Consider the following 22,256-nt stretch of genomic DNA (forward strand, 5'->3'; position numbering starts at 1 on the left):
AAAAAAAAAAAAAAAAAAAAAAGAATGAACACAGCTATAAGCAACAACATGAATGTATCTAAGAAAAACAACAGTAAGTAGAAAAGAAAAAAGATAGATGAGTTCTGAGCATTAAAACCTTCCTCTCAGTTCTGTCTCCATGATTTAACATTTGAGACTGAAATCATGAAGAAATTCTTCCAACTCCTAATGACAAAGAAGAAATGAATTCTTTCGATGGTTATCATGACCTCATCTTTCATTATGCACTTCCTTGGAAAACTCCATGATTCCATGATTGAAAAAGAAATCCACAAACATGGGGTACTGTGGATCCTCAGTCTCAAGAGTCTGTCCAACAAACAATTGCAGGAAGCCCAGTAAAGAACTGCTAAGGTCCAAATGGCCACCAAATAACAAGTTGTCACTCTTCCAAGGAATACTCTATGAATGTTACGGAAACATTTCTGCACACAATGAAGAAACTAGTATACAGAAATGTTTATTTGTCAATGATATAGCAATACCTACAGAGTCCAAAAATAAGTCTCCACAATTACTTTCTGTATAAATTTGAATTTGCCTACTGAGATATTTCTGTCTATTCTTATGTCTGCTCAAACATCTTTTATGATGTTTAAATGTTTTCCTTGAAATGTATAAAGATTTGTAAATTAGATTTTTCTCTATAATAAAATACCATATGTGCAAGCTTTAAAAAGCCTACAAACATGATTATGAAACTCAAATTAAACAATCATATTTGTGGTATTTTAAAAAGAAAAGATGGAAACAAATTCAGGATAGCAGTTATTTTAGGGGCTGGGAAAAGATAAGAATATGGAATCAGAGAGGTCTTCACAGGTAGCTCTTTAACCACATTAGTATTGACCTAGTTCTTCATTTGAGGGGTTGGTTCACAAAAGGTTTTTATTATTGACTTCTATATGTTACATATAATCTGGTACATTCAAATTACATTTTTTTTTTTTAATTTAAAGGACGTATGGAAGGCACAGAAGAAGATACAGTAAGGTTTAGTCTTCCAAGAAAAAGACAATTCTTCCTCTAGGCAGTAAATGAGGGACCTAAGGATAGGTGAAGACGTAATTCATTTGGAGGTAGATTAAAAAAAAAATCAAAGGACCTTATTAGGGAACTAAACAGAAAGATAACTACTAAGAATAAAGGCAAGAGGCATAGATTACTTATTTGAGAAGAATTTTAAAACTTTATAATACTGTGCAGACTGGGGAACAGTGCCAACCAGATAAAAAACTATTCACTTTACTATATGGAACTCTCTCTGTACCCTGATCCCTACCCCCAATCTATTTTTCCCTTTATTCTATATAAACTCTTTCATATCACCCAATCCCCAGACTTAAGAGCACATGTTCTGGTAACCAGTAACTGCAAATTTAAACTGAAAACCATGAGAGATGGTTCAAAAATGTTAACATCCTGACTTAAAAGGGAAGAGACAGGGCAAATAAAATTAATCAATTTCGACAATTATTCTCCACACTTCATTTAATAAAATAAAGTTGTATGGCACTTAAAAGATAATATAGTGTCATATATTCTCTCATCTGAACACCACAGTAACACTGTCTGAGGAGGGAAGCACTCTGTCCATCTTACAGATGAGGAAACTGAGCCTCAGGAGTGTTAGAAGTCTACAGCTGTATTTTTTATGACAACATATTACTAGGTCTACATAATTAACTATCAAAATTTATGAAGTCTGACTATTAAATGCAGTCTTAGTTTTTAAAAAATGGCTAATCACTTACTATGTATCAGGAACTGCCAGACACTGGAGATACAAAGATGAGTAAGACACGATTCGCTCTTTCAAGGAGCTCATAGTCTGTGAGGAGACAACCCTGTAAACAAATAAATAGCTTTCAGTGTGATAATTCCTAAAATAGATGCAAAAGGTAAAGTACTATATCTGGGGCACACAAGAGAAAGCAGATAATCCAGCCTACAGAGATCAAGAAAGGGATCACAGAGAAGATAACCTCTGAGGGAACTGGATCTTGAAGTGTATAATTTTTCAAGAGAGAGTTACAGAAAGTGTGACACACCCAGAGAATGGCTTGCATGGTGGACAGTGGGACATAAGGACAGTGTAACATGATCAGGCAAACAGAGAGGGTCTAAACTGCATAGGATCCTATGGAATGGTTCACATTGTATTTAAAATATACCATGTATAGGACTTTAACGTTTATCCTGATGGTTTCAGTGATGAGAACTGCATTTTGGAAAAATAACTTTGGAAGCCGTGGGGGCTAGATTTGAGACAGTGAGCTATCTGAACTAAAGCACTGGTAGGCAGTATGAAAGAAAAAACTCAGGATACATATAAGGTATTTAACCAGATGACTACAGGATAGCTGAGGGTTACAAAAAACCAAGAATCTGAAAAACTAAAATTTCCCACCTAATTGTCTGGGTGGATTGGATGATGGCTCCCCAACCAGGATAGAGAGAGGACTAAGACTATTTGAATTTATTTCCAGTTCTGAGACTTCAGAGATGTATGACCAAGCTAACTTTTCCATGGCTCATTTCCTATACCAGTAGACTAGGAAAAACAAAGTCATCTACCGCATGTTACAATGAGAATTAAATGAGATAATACATGTAAAACACTTAACACTTCGAGTATATGGCAGGAAGTAAAGACTGAATAAAGACTAGTTATTGTTTTTATTGTGGAAGAAGGAAGTTAAAAATACAAGTTTCATTTGGATGTGCAGTTCAAAAGAAAGCTGCTAACAATTGGGTATAATAGACAGCTAGTTAGAGAAGTACGCAGTTGAGGAAACAGGTCCATGGAGAAGAAATATCTTGGAGTCACAGTTTGTGTAAGTGGTATTAACATCCAGGGAAGACAATGGGTTTGTTTACAGAGGACATATTTTGGAATGAATGTTGAGCAGAATGAGAGAGGGATGATCAACTTCTGCTGAGCCATATTAATACTGTGCTGATCACAAGCCCTCAGGGACAACAATCTGCATAATGGTATGACTTTTATCCAGTTGTCGTTGGTCCAGGATATGAGAAAACAGAAAAACTGTACAATCAATTTACGTTCAGGAATTTAGAAAGCAGGGTTGGCAAAAGAATAAACAAAGTCTGAGTTTTAGGTCATAACCTATGCTCAGAGGGTATGGTCAGTAATATCTAAACTAATTATGTCAGCTCAACACTTTAAAAATGCCACAGACTTGTATAAAGGTTCACTATTATTCAACTGCAAAGAACAGAAAAAAAGTCCTGAGTGTAGATAATAAACTACATTTCCAGTACTCTTTGATAGAACTTTATAGATCAAATACTCATTTAGAAGCTTTATCTTAATTGCCTGCTTACTTCAAAATGTCTTTCCTAAGTCAGAAGCAAAATTGTGAGACAGAGAGACAGAGAGAGAGAGAGAGAGAGAGAGAGAGAGAGAAAGAAAGAAAGAAAGAAAGAAAGAAAGAGAGAGAGAAAGAAAGAAAGGAGAGAAACAAAAGCAAGCCATCCAATTAGAATAGATCTGATTCATTCTGCACACTTGCAGTGTTAAGGCTTTGAAAAGTCAAATAAACACTATCACATTATCCATCTGCCTGGATCAATTAATAAACATACTTACTGGATGCCTAGTTTATAAAGTGGGCATGGCAAGCATACAGAAATGGTAGAAGACAAAGTTCTGGCACTGAGTCTAATTTTGAAGACAGTATTAATATACGAGAAATGACAACTCAATAACAAGATAGGATGGTATGTAACAAGAGCAGTGTAGTCCAATAACTGTGGAGCCTAAAAAGTTAGAAAGCTTACATCTAGGCAAAACTATTTTATCAAGTACAAAATTTAAAACTCAATGAATGTGGCAAAGATAAAAATGGATGAACCATGCAATCTCCCCTCGATATGGGTAAGATTCAGCAGCGCCAAAGCATAAAATAAATATTTCATTAAAATATAAACTACAAAATAGAGGATTTTAAGTTAAATTATATATAGGAATATAGAAATATTATTTCTACATAGGAATACTGTTGGTCCTTTCAATGAATTTATAAAATGACAGTAAACAGGAGAGTGACCAACTCACCCCAGTTTACGCAGGAACGTCAGGTTTTAATCTTGTGTCCTGGGAAACCTCTCAGTTCTGGGCAAACTGGGATATTTGATAATCTTAGTGAACAGTGTAATGGCTCTAACTGCCTAGACAGCTCTTTTGATGTATCTCAGAGAAACTTTTCTAGTGGAATCCTGTTATAAAAAAGTGTAATTCTGTTGGATTTTTCATTTTCATGTGACCTGCAAATTCAGAAAGGAAAACCAATTTGATAAGAACTACTCAACACTAGGGCTCAAAATCATATCACTGGGACTACATGTTGGGGGAAGGGAAGGGGGAATAGTAAGAGGCGTTCCCAATACCCAGGGTCTTTTAGCCCTCTGAATCATTTTCTTTTAACAGACTGTCCATATCATCACCACTGATCTCTCTAATCAAAGCATTTCCAACTAGTGCTACTGTTCTTCCCTACCCCATGCCATCAACTATCATCCCCATACCATCATACCCCATGTCATCAAAGCCTTTGTGTCTATGCCAACAACTCACCTGTCCTGTAACTTGCTGATCTCTGTTCCATTCACTAGCTCATATGACCCCAAACTGGATTTGATGGGTCCCATTCTGCTCACAATCTCCCAACAGTTATCTCTACCACTATACTCTCCCCTTAGAATTGGTCCACTTAACTCAGGAACTACAGTCTCTCTAGCACTCTCCAGCACTCCTTTACAGTAGGGGACCTACTGGCAATATCATTAATACTTTACATTTGCATAGCACTTCATAGATTCAAATTTTCATATGCGTTATGTCAAGAAAACAGGCTAAGTACAATTGTTTCCCTTTTTACCGGTGCAACATTAATATTGCTTTTCATTTCTATCTCCCTTTGGGCTTTTCTTCTCAGGTTCTGTCTTTATTGTGCCTTTCCCTCTACCTTCAAATAAACTTGGTGTTCTCAATGTATACATCTAACTATTTGGGAAAGAAGCTATTGAACTTCTTTTAAAGATTTTTATATAAAAACAGAGATGGGGGTCTCACTATTTGCTCAGGCTGGTCTTTAAACTCTGGCCTCCAGTGACCCTCCCACCTAGGCCTCCCAAAGTGCTGGGATTACAGGCATCAGCTACTGTGACCAGCCAAAAAATAAAGCTTTCTTGTCCGCACTTGACCCTTCCCTATAAATATCACTGATTGATCCACTAATACTCAAAACACAAGAATGTCCTGATAATTTACAAGTGTGCTGCAGAGTAAAACCGAATAGCACTTCTGAGCTGTACCATTCCAGTGACTTGAAGAGTACTTGCAATATCTGCCAGACAAAGGACAAATAAACATGGAATCTACAGATACCTATTAACCTCTGTATTTAATTTGGGTGTTTATTTTAACTGAAAAATGCCTATCCAACCTCAAGATCTAATAACTTCGACTATCTTTCCTCCATCTTTCTGTATTTTTAGTCAATTTGAAAGTTCCTTTCAGTGCACAGTATATGTCCCTTTAGGAAGTATTTCTGAGAAAAATGTATTTTTCTTCAAGATTCCCAATTTCCTAAGTTAGCATTAACCTCCAACTCTTACTATTCATTATGACCCAATTTCAGATCTTTAACCAGAGGGATTTCATACATTAATTTTTAATGAACGTTAATACGTTAATTTTTCCTGAGTCTTTTGGTTCTATTTTCTCTTACCCTCTAATTTTTACACCTTCTTTTACAGCAACATAAATCTGGGCCTTGTTTCTTGACTTTTCTTTTTCAGATATATCTCACATCTCCTTTTCATAAATGCAATCTCTTCCTATTTTTCAGCCATTTCATTTCTTATAGAACATGAGTTTATATTCAGTTGTATTTCAAATTTTACTTTATTTTTTTATTTATTTATCTACTTATTTAGGGGCAGGGTGTCACTTCTGTTGCCCAGCATAGAGTGCAGTGGCATAATCATGGCTCACTACAGTGTCTAACTACTGGGCCCATGCCATCCTCCTGCCTCAGTCCCTCAAGTAGGTGGGACTATAGGCACGCACCACCATACTTGACTAATTTTTTTGTTTGTTTTTGTAGAGATGGGGTCTCTCTATGTTACCCAGCCTAGTCCAGAACTCCTTAGCTCAAGTCAGCCTCCTACCTCAGCCTCCTAAAGCACTGAAATATTTTTTATTTTTAAAGTTTTATTCCTCTCAAACAACTACACAGAAAATTCTTCTGCTTTACAGTAAGTTACCTCAAAATTCACCTCTCATTAATATGTCTAATGTAACATAAGCAAAAAAATATTCTTACATTAAAATGCACCATACATATCACAATTTTGAGTTTGAAGCACCAAATCTTGATTTTTCTGTAGATTCCCTGTTTAATGCCAATTTTAACAATTTGTAAGCTATATGAAAGCCTTGTTCTCAAAATTATTCAATGACAAATCTACTCTAAACTATTAGTTACATAATGAATACTAATTCATTTCTCTCCCTCAAAGCAACCAACACATAAAATTCACTTTACAGAAATTCAAGTCCAATAGCTAGTGAAACTATTTAACCCAATTCTCTTTTCATTCTCATTAATTCTAATGAAACACATTTTCTAGTATTTTAAATTCCATCTATCTCCTTGCCTTCTAAATAGCCCTGCATAACAGCAAGGCTTCAGTCATAGCAGAAAATATGATCAGAGCAATTTAATACGCTCCTCTTATTAGGGTTCTTGTCCCAATTAATGAGAAAATAATTACAATTACGTACCCAAAGAATAACCAACCACCCTTTCAAGCAAAATGTGTTTCACATATAATTTGAGCCAGCAAAATTTACAGGGTCTTATCTTTACAGAATGAAAATTCCTTCCCAAAAAAGTAATAAGTAATTGTTAAACCAAGTTCATCCTAAACCTGCCTTCTTACATATTAAGTTCAGACTAAAGATTTTTCTGTACATATTGAGCTATAACCTAAATGGAGTTGTAAACACACTGTAGCCTACTCTTGTGCCAATCACTGAATTTGGCCAATCAAAGGTGGCCAACAGTTCAAACCATGTTCAAATAAGGCAAACACCAAGCTGTAACCAATCTGCCTGTTTTTGTACCTCACTTCCGCTTGCAGTACATCACTTTCCTTTTTAAGTCCATAAATCGGCTTCCACCAGGGCCACACTGGAGTTTTTGAGCCAACTCTAGCTTGGGAGGCTGCCTGATTCTCGAATCATTCTTTGCTGAATTAAATACTGTTAAATTTAATTCAGCTAAAGTTTGTCCTTTAACGTAATTAATAATAGACTGTGGACAGAAGACCAGAGGCTATGCTAGCAGTAACTATGACACACCAAAGTATAGGTCAGTCCAGAAAATCAAATAGCAAAGCCATTTCTATTCTGAGCTGACAGAAGTGTTGGTTTTGCTCTTTTCTAAATCAGAGGTTAGCAATTTCTTAAAAATTACATTTACTGAAAACTTAACGTAAAGCCCTAAACTTCTAGTAATGTTAGAAGTTCTAAGAAACCCAAGTAAAAAATCTGTTGACAACTAAACTTTCACTTACAAACTTTCAAAGTCTGGTGGTGGTCCAATTATTTTGGGGAGGGGAAGGAGGAACTAAAAATTCTTTAAAATAGAAAACTATCATTTACCAGAGTCTACTTTGAATTTGGATTTGAATTTCTGTACCCACACTTACTAAGAAGCAGCATCGTAGCGCTTAAGAGCAAATTCTGCAGCCAGATTGCCTGAGTCCAAAACACCGCTCCACCGGACTATGTTTGACTTCCAGCAAGCTCCTTTTCCTCACAGTGCCTCAGTTTTTATACGTATGGGAATGATAACAGTAACTACCTCACAGGGTTAAAATTGGAAAAGCACTAAAAATACTACCTGGCACATAATAAATGCTTGATAAATAAAATCACAAGATGACAAATAATTTTTTTTGTTTTTGTTTTTGAGATGGAGTCTTACTATGTCACCCAGGCTGGAGTGCAATGATGTGATCTCGGCTCACTGCAACCTCCACCTCCGGGGTTCAAGCAATTCTCCTGCCTCAGTCTCCTGAGGAGCTGGGGCCACAGGCGCCCACACCCAGCTAATTTGTGTATTTTCTGTAGAGATGAGGTTTCACTACGTTGGCCACACTGGTCTCGAACTCCTGACCTCAAGTGATCTGCCCACTTCAAACTCCCAAAGTGCTAGGATTATAGGCATAAGCCACCATGCCTGGCCCATAGACATACAATTTAATTTAACCTCTTTCAGTAGTAGATGGCTTTGTTAAACAAAAATTATGGGAAGCCATTGATTTTGGACTAAGCTCCTGCACTAGGCCCCAACAGACCAGACCAAGACAAAATGAAGTCACTCATACTAAATGCTACATAATCAAACAAAAAGTTCAAGGAAGCAGATAGACAAAGCAGGTCAGCTTTCCCTGAAAACAGATGACAGTCTGCCTGAGTCAACATAATAAGGAAGTCCCCTCTGCTTTAATCTTTACAAAAAAGTACCCTGACATTAACCAGTCAGCATTTTTTCTGTTGTTTCCTTGTCCCCATCTTACGAAACCCAGTGTTCTGCCACTACCCAGCACAAGTTTTCATTCTATTTTGTAGAATAATGGCTGCCCCATTCGTGAATTGTGAATAAAAGCCAATTAGATCTCTAACTAAATTTGTTATAATTTTGTTTTTTGATACCTTCAAGGTAAGATGATATAAGTACTTTGTGAATTATTGAGTACTATATAAATGCTAAATTATTAAGCATGAGAAAAACAATATTAAATTATATTAAATATAAGGAACAATTTTCGATAATGAAAATAATTCACTTACAGAAAAATACATATAGTCCTGATATATTTACATAATTTATATCAGTTAATTCTAAACACTGAGATGCTTTTGAGATACTAACCCAACTTTTGTTTTAAATAATCTCTGATGGAAATTTCTGTAAAAAGATATTACACTTGATCCTGTCCTAGCATTAAGTCTTTGAAATTAAATATGCCCTCCTACTTTCTGAAGTGGTATACCTACATACTGTCATCTTCTAGAATAATGCCTTCCCTCCCTTCTCCTCCCTCATTTAACCCCTCTTCTTTTGGTCATCAAACAGATTTGGGGCTCATGTATTATTTTAAAAAATAGGAGCAACGAGAAAAAGGGAGAAAACATTCCTGTGATGAACTCACTTCCTAAAAGAATGCCGAAGCTTCTTTCTCACCCTCTCTTCTACCCTTGCAATTTGGTTGCTGCTCTCACCACTCTACTGAAATATCTCTGCTCCCCTTCCAAAGCCAAACAGTGGCCATTTCACACCTACTTTCTCCTGGACCTGTCTGTACCATCATACTACAATCCAATCACTCAATCAACACTGACATGGCCTCCATTCTTTCCCTGAAAAATACTAGCATAAGTCTCTAATTTTAACTTTCTAGTAAATCAATTTACCATGTGACAAAAAGGAAAGAAAAAAAAAAAAGCTGATCAATTATCAAACAAATAAGGCATTAGGCATTCTAACAATTTTTTGAATGAAGTTTTTCAGCTTATATATATATACGTGTTTTCAGGTGATATATTAAACACTAGAAATACAAAAGCCATATAAAATATGCTCTTTGCTCTCAGTGAGATTAAAATTTAGTAGCAGACAACTAACTCAACTTTGAGTTCATCGACAGAAAGGGGTGTGCAGAGACTAACCACAGAGCAAGAGGAGCACCTTACTATTACTTGGAGGTAAGAGGTAAAGAGCTATCAGGAAATAATTCTGAGAAATGGTAACAGTTGAGATGAGTTGTGGAGGACTCCAGTGCAGCAGGTACATACAAAAGAAAAGACGTGGCCGGGTGCGGTGGCTCAGCCTGTAATCCCAGCACTTTGGGAGGCCGAGGCGGGTAGATCACGAGGTCAAGAGATCAAGACCATCCTGGTCAACATGGTGAAACCCCGTCTCTACTAAAACTACAAAAAATTAGCTGGGCATGGTGGCGCGTGCCTGTAATCCCAGCTACTCAGGAGGCTGAGGCAGGAGAATTGCCTGAACCCAGGAGGCGGAGGTTGCGGTGAGCTGAGATCGCGCCATTGCACTCCAGTCTGGGTAACAAGAGTGAAACTCTGTCTCAAAAAAAAAAAAGAAAAAAGGACGTGGAAAGGAAAGACATGCTTTCAAGACATTTTGTGCCCAGAGAGGTGAGATGACTAACATAAGCAGGTAATAAGTAGTTCTGTTAGGAAGGATATGGGGAGAGAAACGTAAGACACAAAATTATTAAGGCAGAAAGAAATTATACCATGAGAGTATCAGGAAAGCCACATGGAACCCTACCTTTTCTGCATTAGAAAAACCCCCCTGGCAGTGTTTTGAGGGTAGCCTGAAAGTAGTCTAGGCAGAAAATGACCTGAAATTAGGGGAAGAGAAGAGGAAGCAGAGGTATTAAGGAGCAGAATCTATAATAACTGGTGGACTGAGATGCAGGGGTAAAAGAAGGGGAGACATTTAAGACCTCCCAGATTTCTGCCTAGGCCAATTCCTTCTTACCATCACCACCACTACAACTCTTATCTCCAAGCCCATGATTTCTCATCTAAACTAAACACAACTTCCTAAATGGTCTCCCTGCCCACTCTTCACTCCCACCCTGGATCCATCTTCTATCCAGCAGTCAGAGTGATCCTTCTTAAGCAGGATACATCATGATAACTCTGTTTCCAATGTTCTCTCATTTTAACTACAATAAATCCAAATTCATAAATGCCTATGTGATCTGCTGCCCCACCTCTTACTTCTCTTTTTCCATTCCTGCCATTCCTCAAGCTAATTACCTTGAGTGCTGCTGAGGAGCCTTTGCATTCACTGCTCCATCTCATAGTCTTCTGGCTGCCTTTTCCGTCTTAGGACTCAACTTACATATGATCTCTTCAAAAAGAATTCCTGATCACCGTAGGCCAACTCTAGCGCCTCACCCTATTTTATCTGTCCTAGTAATTCTCCATTACTTATCATCATATATTTTGCCCCCTCACTTCTATCCATATGCCCACCTCTGCCAAGACAAGATCCCTGAGAACAGAGACTCTACCTTATTCACCATTCTTTTCCTAGAACCTATGCTAGCCTGGCTGTGGAAAGGCCCCTAATAGTTACTGACTGAGACACAGCACAGCAAAGAGATATATGCTGGAGGTAAAGGTGTGCATGACCTCCTATAAGCAGAGACTGACAGTAAACTGAAAGCCAACCATGCTGTGATGGGTACCCAGTGTATGTACACTTACTGAGGAAAGGTGTACTACATAAGGCACAACCTAGGTAACCCCAGGGCTAAAAGGCTGGACAGCAGACAGGAACTACGAAAAGGGGTGAGGAAAACCAAAAGAAAACTTCAAGGAAGAATTTCAAGGAGGAGGAAACAGTGGCCAACCCCACCAAGTAAGATCAGTAAAAAGAGCAAATTGTTTACTGGACAACATGAGAGCTACCAGGCCCTTAGCAAGGAGAGGGCCTGTGCCTTACGAAGCAAAAAAAAAAAAAAAAAAAAAAAAAAAAAGCCAGAAACTTATTTTCAGATTATTCTGACTACAAAAGAGAAACATAAGCATAAAAGATGTTTAGAGGATTGTTTTTAACGATGAAAGAGACCTGAGCATTGTTTACAGGCAAGCAGAAGCTGCAGTCTTTTGCTGGATGATGACCACTAAAAAAAGATCCTTCAGAAAGCAGAACTGGCTGAGATTAAACAAAGGTATAGACAAAAACCGCTCTTACTCTGAGATTTGAGAGAGAAAAGGATGGTTGCAGGTGCAGGTGTCTTTGAAAATGTCTGGAAAGGAAGTTAAGGAAATGTTAAACCTTAACTGGAGAAAATGTCTCCAATTTCTCCAGTGAAGGAGGAGACACTCTTTGTGGCACTGGGAATACAACGATCAATAAGAATAGACAAAATTCACTGTTTTATCAGGTATATGACTAAGGCCCAGCTGAGTAGTGGCACCAATCCCCATGGACAAGAATTTTCTTCCAGTACATTTTACTAGTTCATGGTTAAAAACAATGAAACTGTTAAGAGTTGTTTAGAGCACAGGTTCCAGAAGAGAAAGGGGCACACTACAACTACTATTAAACTAGTTCTGGTCATTCAAATCCATTATTTATACACACTCCCTCTCTTACTTCCATTCATTAAAATTTAGGTAGAGAAAAAAAGATGATTCTCCAGAAAAAAAAGTTCACTATTCACACATATTTCTAATTCATTGCCGATTTTCCCCAATCTGGCTGCATGGCAGAATCACCTGGGGGCTGTGTTGGGCATTCTAGGTGATTCTCATACAGATCTGGATACCAACAACTTTCCGCATGTTCCTCCCACTACTCCTCCACTTCATTTCTAATCATCTGTCAGCTCAGGTGTCATCTCTTCAACTTTGAACTAGTTGCTATGTGTCTTCAGAGCACTCCAACCATGTTTTTTTCTTTATCTCCCCCATTACACTGTAAATGCCTTTACTACTATGCTTCATCATAATTCCAGCCTCTAGTCCAATGTCTGGCCCCTGCTAAATACTCAATAAATAGGCCAGTTATGGTGGCTCATGCCCATAATCCTAGCACTTTAGGAGGCCAAAGTGGGTGGATCACTTGTGCCCAAGAGTTCAAGACCAGCCTGGGCAACATGGTGAAACTTTGTCTCTACAAACAAATGGAATTATATATACCCAAAATAAAGGAAATTAAAAAAAAAAAAAAAACTAGCTGGGCATGGTGGTGTCTGCCAGTAGTCCCAGCTTCTTAGGAGGCTAGGGTAGGACAATCACTTGAGCTTGGGGGGTTTGAGGCAGCAGTGAGTTATGATGGCACCACTGCACTCCAGCCTGGGTGACAGCTAGACCATGTCTCAAAACAACAACAACAACAAACTCAATAAATGTGTGTTAAATGAAGATACACAATAAAACAATATATTATTATGTTAACTGGTAAAACAACAATAAAAGATGGCTAGAGTTGTTAGGTTAAAAAAAATACCTGTATAGCACAGAACAGAACTGAAATTTTAAATCAAAATATCATTAAGAAAATACTATGCAAGTGGGACAATATCCACCTACATCCTCTTCCATCTCTGCCCTAATTCTAAGATTCAAGTCCTTATTCACCTCCCCAATATTTCATCTCCACAACCCAAAACAAATGCTCAACAGAAAAATGTCCAATATAAAAGTAAAGGACTAAAATGCAAGTTTGACTTATTAAATATTCAAATAAAAGAACATAAACAAGGGAGAAGCTTATTACACTTGGATACTCCCCAGCCCTAATTAAACATTCCAAACAACTCAGAAATAGTATACTAATACTAATACCCAAACTATCTATCATTAGACTCCAAAAGTTTAAGGAAAAGATGGCTTCTTAAAATTTAAGACAAATTTTCCCACAGAAACATTGTGACAAATGGTGGTAGGATACCAAGACCAAGCCACAAAAGTCCACGGGACCTATAGCAGCCAAATTGCTAATACTTTACAAGGAAAATTATCGATGGTATGCTAGGGCTTCCACAGATACTTATTTGTGTGTATATATACTGTTCCTGTAAAATCAAAGCAAAATTCTAAAATTGGTGAGACTAAAAAACAGTACCTAAAGCTCTTTGCATGATGCCTAACACAAAACAAATTATAGCTACTTTTATCCAGAATCCCTGATAATAAGCTTTTGTCATCAAAACAGCTTTATTTATCTCACTGAATACTGAATTCCAAGAGTGCCAGGGCAAATCCTCACCACTGTATCCACCTTGCTTCCCTCATAGCTTGGAAGAATACTTAATGTCAACCAAATCCCCAAAACAACTAAGTAAACATGGGCAGTAAAACCAAATGGCCTATTTATTCTAGATGCTCTTTTAAATGAACCATCATACTTTTCATACTGATTTTTTCCCCTTAAAATTATCATCAAAATGAAAAATATTTGGCCGTTAGCAGTCATATAAAAAAAAGAAAAAAGTGTAAAAATTCATGTACAAAATATTCCTCCAAGAGTCAACAGTTTAGAAAACACTGTTTTAGACAACAAACAGTCCCATATTAAAAGGCTGAGATAGGGCATCTAAACTTCACTTGGCCTCAGTTTTCTTATTAAATGAGAATTGGAACACAGAACATATTGATAATCTCTAGCTTAGGATTATTCACTGAAAATAGTGCATATTTCATGAAAATATGAAACATCCAGAAACAAACCATCCATAATTGTACCAAACTCACAATGATTCACACAATTATTTTCCTCAAATATACCTTTATAAAGTTCCAATCCTTGTATACAAATTATTTTATTTTCTACTCTCCACCCCTATTTACAGTAAAAGCTACCCATTACCAACTCGATGGAGTCGTTGGCCAACATCAGAGAACAATTTAATTTATGCTTACAGTTGTGGAAACAACTTTGCAACAATATTCTAGAAGGCCACAAGGTGGTGATGTTGCGCCATAAAATGAACCTTTTTAAAAAAATAAAATACATTATACCAACTTCCCCAAAATGAAGCTGATAGCTTTCCTCCATTGCAGGAAAGGATATCAGTTACGATGTTTACTAGAAAACATTAGAAAGAAAAGAAAATGTATTCATCAAACTTAGTAGCAACTATTCCAATTTTTAACCTAAGCTGCTATTTAAAAGACAGACAAAAACAAGGGGCTTTGGCAGCATTACTCTATTATCACACTGATTTTCCTTTCTCTCCCAGCTCCACCTCCTCCTCCACCTCTAAAAAAATCAAATGTATTTTTTACTTATCATTCATTGATGAACTTTATTTTTCTTATCCTTAAGGAGATGATTCTTACTTCTCTGTCTTAAAAGAATTACTAAAATTTAGCCATATCAACAAAACATAGACCTAAATGGTAACAGTACTAAGAATGAGGTAGTTTTTTTTCTTTTAATTTCCTATAATTTCTCAGTTTCTTATACAATATTATGTTTGCATATTATACCAAACTACCAAAGCTGTTACTACATATGTGTGTGTGTGTGTATATATATATATATATATATATATATATACATATATGTAAAATCAGAAAACAAGTTTCCCACTCCTGTGCTGCATGTTTCTGAAGAAAATATAATTCAAATAATACTAAGTACATTAAAACTTGGGTTCCAAACTTGGAATCAACATATAAAAAGTGCTGTGTAGTAAATATTTGCTAGGTAGAAAGGTAAGATGATACAACTAAGACCTAGTGTACTTAGGTGGGGCACCTGAGTGATGTAGAAAACACAGCCAGTCTTAAACACAGAACCTAAGCCAGGCCACTGACTCCAAAATATAAGAACAGTAAACATTTATTCAGCTATTACCTATCAGTCAGTTTACAAAAAAATTATCACTAAGATTATTAATTATCCATTAGAATTATCATTATTATTCCCATTAAGAGATAAGAAAAAATAGATTTTAGGAATTGAAGTAAATTGCCCAGGGCCATGAAACTAGTAAAAGTCTGAATTTGAAGCCAGATTTTCTTGAGCTCAAAGCTCTTTTTACTACATATGCACTGCAGAAATAAAACATAAAATAAGAAGTGCTGAGCTAAACCCATGCCTTAAAATGAGAAGTTTGCTGTATCAATCTGAAGTTACTATTCTCTTGTTTTATCAACTTAAGTCAGGTTGTTTTGTGAGCTGTTAAGCTAGCCTTTGAAAATGTCTTTCCTTAAGGTTAAGAGAAAAAGAACAATTTATCTTAAAAAGATAAGTCTTCAAGAGCACATTAACAATGGAGTAGGTAAGCTTTTAGAGACTATGTTTAGTAAATAATTTCCACATATTCTGGGAAAGCAATCAGGACAACATGACACGCTCACTCTAAGAAGATCAAACTTCATATAATTATATTATGTATAATCTCGTATTTCAAAATGGCACAAACATTTCCATAATTGGTCACTTGAATCAAACTGATATTTTAATAGTATATTTGCTTAACAGGCTTTTTCCCTTATCAAAAATTTTTATGATTTTGGCATTCCTGAAATACACGTACTTGCTGCATTTAAGAAGCACCAGAAAGCAGAGTCATGAATGCTTAGAGCTGAAGCTGAGGATGAGAGGTGATTAAGAGAATTACTTAGAAACACAGAGCTTCTTAATGGCAGGCCAAACCCAGAACTGCTGATGAGACCAGCCTAGCACTCTTCCACACTGTGCTGGTCATCAGGATATCATGACTCAAAGTTATGTTCATCTCAAAACATATCCTGATTGTTTCTTAATACATTAAGAATTCTAATTTATCAGCATTTAAGCAGCCATGGAGATTTCCTAACTCTTTAATTCCAAAGAGCCAATTTTGAGTTGAGAAGAGCACATTTTGGTAACGCAATGTAGGGAACAGTTTTTAAATCAGACAGACCTACATGCAAACTTCAACTCTGCGCATTTTTAACGTGAGTCTCATTTTCCTGTCTGTTAAATGAGGATACTAACACCAAATTAATATAGTATTGTGAGGCTTTTTAAAAAAGATGTTTAATATTAACTCTGGGAAAGTGGAACTCTTTCTAGAATACAGAAGATGCCCAGTAATTGTTAATTTCCTAGCCCCATCCCACTCCGGTCGCCACCACGCTAACCACACTCCCAATCACTCTAAGGCACAGAAACTCTCAGTATTTTTCTTCTATGCTTTCACAATAATACAGAGAAAAGTAGGTAAAGCCATTTCAGTCAGATAGCCATGCTGTAAGATGAAATGCAGCAAAGCCCCTCACATACCTGCAGTAAGGATTAGAACAAAATTACATTTAAGAACCTGAGAGGAATATAGTACTGCCACATTTTCTGTTGTAAATACACAATTTCAAGATATTTTCAAGTTATTCAAGTAATAGATACACAATGTTAATTTCACTATTTACAAATACTCTTCCTAAGCGCTTTAAAGCACGCTGCAAAGTATAAATTTTCATCAGATATTCCATTCTTAGAGGAAAGTATTAGAATCCAAAATACAGGGACAATCCTTTATCCACAGATCCAAAATGTAAAAAGCTATAAAAAAAAAAAGAAAACAACCAAAAACTGAAAGTTCATTTAGCAACAAAATCTGACCTGATGTGTGGATATTTATTAACCTTACTTATCCACACACAAGCATCTGGCAAACAAAGTACAGGCACTGCCCTAGACTTCACGGGAGTTTTACGTAACAGTATATGAAATGGATTATCTTTCCAAAATTCAAGAAAATTCTGAAATAGATCTGACATCAATGAGAAGGTATTAAAGACTCACCCTAGTGAGTATGTACTGAAAACTAAGTGCTAGGTTTAAGTCATACAATAAAACTATGAATTGGGTATTATTATTCTCACTATACATATGACAAACTAGGGCTTATTACTATTCTCACTATACATATGATAAAACTAGGGCTTACTCAAGTGAACTTAAATAGTAGCATTCAGCGCATGAGTGCCAATACTCAAATCTACATTCGTCTTACTTTATTTAAGGCCCAAGCTCTAAAGAGCCAATATTTGAATGGAAAATTAAATCACAAACAAAGTTTTAGAACAAGTTACAATTAGCAAAACTTTTAACCTAGAAAAATGGTATTCCTAAGTATAATATATACCTTCCGTTGGGTATTCACTTGTAAATGTCGACACAATATTTCACAGGGCACAGACAAAAAGAGATGGCTACTGTTTTTCCCCTAAAGAAAGGGCTCACAGAGACAGCGAAAACAAACACAAATACAATAGGCTTCTCATGGCTAGGTGCTGTGGCTCAAGCCTGTCATCCCAGCACTCTGGGAGGCCAAGGCAGGAGACTCACTTGAGGTCAGGAGTTCAAGACCAACCTGGCCAACATGGTGAAACTCCCATCTCTACAAAAATTAGCTACCAGGTGTCCAGAACCTATAATCCCAGCTACCTGGGAAGCTGAGGCAGGAGAATTGCCTGAGCCGGGGAGGCAGAGGTTGCAGTGAGCTGAGACTGAGCCATTGCACTCCAGCCTGGGTGACAGAGAGAGACTCCGTCTCAGGAAAAAAAAAAAAAAAAAAAAAAAAAAAAACACAACACAAGAAAAAAAAAAAAAAAAAACAAAATAAAACAATAGGCCCCTCAAACATAAATGCCAACTAACCCTTTCCACTCAAATTTAGAAAAAAATAAATCATGGGTTTGGCATATTTTTGACCACAAAATTACTAACAGAGTAACCAATGTTTATTTCAATCACATTTTTAGTTTTTTCCAGGAACATTCCCCAATTTAAAGATCTAATCTTCAGATGACAGGATCAGATTTTGGGTCCTGCTGGTCACAGGTCTGAGGAGGGTTTAAGTGAGGTACCCCGCAGGTGTCATCACTGTGGCCCTAAGTAAGAGTTAGAGATCAACTTGAAATTTGTTTTTGTTTTTTCATTAATTTAAAATTCAAACTTTTTCTAGTGACTTTCCAAGTCAACATCCTTATCCTAAGCAAAGGTTTTCCCTGCTAGAGACACATCATGCCCCTAGGCAACCTACTTTCTATTCAAAAGACCAAATTTAAAATTTGACACATTTCAGTCAAAAATCTCTATTTTTAAGTGGCTTACCTTAGCTAAGTGAAAAGCAATCAGACTATTTAACAATGAATCATAACTTCTAGCTTAACTCTTTCAGTAGGCATTTTTTAAAAAGAATTAGCTTCGCTCAAAAGAATTCCTGCTTTTGCAGAAGTATGGAGGAAATTTTTTGAACAAGGAAGTCTAATGGATGCCTCTCTGGAGTATCATTTCTCTTGTCTACTCCTCACTGTAATCACTCTGTATCAGGTTTCTAGAGTTAGTTTGGATCAAGTCCTTGGCAATTATCTTAGGCCACTGTAAACATCTGGAAGGTTCAGATGTTAAGCTTTCTTTGTATTTACATTATACATGTGTACTTAAAGAATACTTGAGGGCTGGGCACAGTGGCTTATAACTTTAATCCCAGCACTCTGGGAGGGAGGGTAAGGTGAGAGAATCACTTGAGTCCAGGAGTTTAAGACCAGCCTGGGCTATAACGTGAGACCCCGTCCCCACCCCCCCACCCCTACCATCTCTACAAAAAATAAAAAATTAGGCAGGGCACGATGGCTCATGCCTGCAATCAATCCCAGAACTCTGGGAGGCCAAGATGGGAAAATCACTTGAGGCCAGGAGTTCAAGACCAGCCTGACCAACATGGTAAAACCCCATCTCTACTAAAAATACAAAAAAGCTGGGCGTGGGAGCACATACCAGTAATCCCAGCTACTCAGGTGGCTAAGCCATAATAATCACTTGAACCTTAGAGGCAGAGGTTGCAGTGAGCTAAGATTGCACCACTGCACTCCAGCCTGGGTGACAGAACAAGACTCTGTCTTGATAAATGAATGAATGAATGAAAGAAAAATAAAAAATTAGCCAGGTGTCCTGGCACACACCTGTACTCCCAGCTACTAGAGAGGCTAAGGTGGGAGGATCGTTTGTGCCCAGGAGGTTAAGGTTGCAGTGAGCCACGATTTTACCACTGAACTCCAGCCTTGGGTGACAGAATGAGATCTTTTTTCAAAAAAAAAAAAGTGGGGGGGATACTTTAGCTAGCTAGAAAAATGAACTCTGACAGAGCACACCAGGACCCCAAATAACCAACTCAGTTTCTACCAATAGTTTTCAAACTAATGCACATAAAATCTCTTGAGATATTTGCAAAAATTGAAGATTCCTAAGCTTCACTCTCAAGGACCATATCAGAGATCTGGTCTCTGTACTTTGACAAACACTGGTCTATGCTATATTTCATCTAATGATGGTATTAATGATTTTTTGTTCCCGGGCTGCACATGTTAAGTCGGTATCCCAGATTTCATGCTTACTCTTTTAGCAACTTTTTTTTTAATTAAGAAGTGAGATTTGGCCAAGTGTGGTGGTTCACGCCTGTAAATCCTAACACTATGGGAGGTAGAGGCGGGGGATCACTTGAGCCCAGGAGTTCCAGACCAGCCTGGGCAACATCTCTATCAAAAAAAAAAAAAAAAAATTAGCTGGGCATGGTAGTGCATGACTATAGCCCCAGCTACCTGGGCGGCTAAGGTGGGAAGATTGCTTGAGCCCAGCAGGTCAAGGCTGCTATAAGCCATGATCACACTATTGCTTTCTAACCTGGGAGACAGAACTGTTTGAGGCCCTGTCTCAAAAAAAGAGGAGGGTGGAAATTTGATAAGGAGCTCTGCCCATGCCAAAATTAAGCTAGAACTGTCTTTAAGAAATGAGTAGCTCACAGCAAAGTGAATATCTGTTTGAATTTTCATTGTAATAATGGGCTTATTGTGTTCTAGCTACCATGCTTTCTGCTTTATAAACATTATTTCAATTAATCCTTACAAAAATCCATTAAGGAAAGTATTATTTACATTTTACAAAAGGAGAAACTGAGGCAATCCTGCCATTAAGCAATACTAACAGACTTTATGACTCTTAACCTGTATACCAAAAGTGCCTCTATTCTTAAAAACTGAAAAAGAGAAAAGCAATCTAGTTTGTTTACTTCTAAGGTAATGAATACTTCATGCAAAACAGGTTCATTTAACTAATTCTCCTCCCCAGTCTAACTAAACATAGACAAAAAGTATTACATCATGGCAAGTTGAGGCTAATACACAACCACAGTATCCTAATTTCAAGTCAGGATTTAACAGTCTGCTTCCACCCAGCCTAGTCAATCAGATTTATGAGTACACTGAATGGCTATCAAAAGAACTTGTTTTCCTTGTTTCATAAAAGGCTATCATGCCTATATTCTGTTAATGCCAGGATGCTTTTTAACTACCCAAGTAATTTAAGGTAGGGAGGAGAGCCATCAAGAAGCACCTTCATGTAACTTTATCTGTGCCTTTCTTTGTGCCCTGGCCTTTCCTATTTCTATAAATCATGTTTCTCAGTACACCCAATTACCAAACTCCTCCCCCCAACAGCCAATGTACTATTTTCAGAAATTTGCAAAGAGATTTGCATTAGGATGCAGGGGCCCACTTTTAGTGTACATGAAATGCTTCGAAAATGCTTCGCAGCTATGCACTAATAACCTACATTCTTAAAATGAAATGCTTCACTACTCTGCTTGGAGACTATAACATAACAAAAACTGAACACTCTTTCTTCATTTCTCCTTTAACCATGGCATTACTTAGCAGCCAACCAGAACTAAAAGCAAAATAAAACAAAATACAGCTGAGACTAAAAGTGATAGTGGATAAGGTTAAGTGATAAAGTAAGAAAAACACAGATAGCAATCAATGAATCTACCAGTTCTTGGAAAGGAGAAACAGCATCTTACTCATTCTATTTCCATAAGAGAGGATTTCCATTCAGTCTCTAGAAGGAAAGACAATTCTCTCTACTATAATGATGCCTCTCCAAGGAAGAGTAGCTTATCCCAAGCTTTTTCAAGACATTGGGGGGAGGGGAGGGCAGGGGACAGGTTGCTCACTCCGGTCAAGGCTAGAGTGACAGTCAAGACACCCTGCTCCTCTAGGTCTCAAATCCAATCACAAGGGCAGAGGGAATCTATCTCTGCCCATCTGTGGCCCCTTCTCTGCATGGGATGCTGTCTGTTCCAATTCATGAGATCGGGTAAATCACTACTTCTAAGCAGCACAGACTCTTGGGTCCTGTACTTTCTTAGATCCCACCGCCCTCAAGTAGAAAGCAAGTCAATCCTGCCCCATTATAGTGGCATACTAGGAAAAACCTCAGAGGCCACAAATGTTCTCTTCTTTTCTAACCAAGGATAGTGCCAGCTATTCCCATCTGCATAGTAAGCCACATGTGCTGTCATTTGCACTTTTTAGACTCAGTTTTCCCTGTGGCCTGCTCAGACTCAAAATCCAGACTTGGGAAAAGTAGTAAGCTGCCTAAGCTTCAGCTTCCAAAACAGTTTTCCGGAAGCCCTGTATTGGTGTAATAAAGCTGATGCTATATTTAAATAAAATTTATGGTAATCTGTTACACTGGTGACCCCAAATGGATTCACACATTTCTACCCTTGAACCTGGGCTAGATTTGTAACTTGCTTTAACCTCAGTATAATGAGGCAGAAATGATACTGTGCCACTTACAAGCCTAAACCTT

At 37.3% G+C, this 22,256-nt stretch overlaps 1 protein-coding gene across 3 annotated transcripts in view; it reads right to left on the bottom strand.

Annotated features, from left to right (window-relative positions):
* WWP1 (WW domain containing E3 ubiquitin protein ligase 1) overlaps positions 1–22,256 on the bottom strand; it is a 112,221-nt gene that overhangs the window by 85,050 nt on the left and 4,915 nt on the right. For all 3 annotated transcript variants that reach the window (XM_017521794.2, XM_017521795.2, XM_017521797.2), the window contains exon 2: positions 1,776–1,868. The gene's annotated coding sequence lies outside the window, so the exon portion shown is untranslated. The remainder of the gene's footprint in view (positions 1–1,775; positions 1,869–22,256) is intronic.

Source organism: Cebus imitator, unplaced genomic scaffold (genome assembly GCF_001604975.1).
Source record: "Cebus imitator isolate Cc_AM_T3 unplaced genomic scaffold, Cebus_imitator-1.0 Scaffold22, whole genome shotgun sequence".
NCBI classification, from domain to species: Eukaryota; Metazoa; Chordata; class Mammalia; order Primates; family Cebidae; genus Cebus; species Cebus imitator.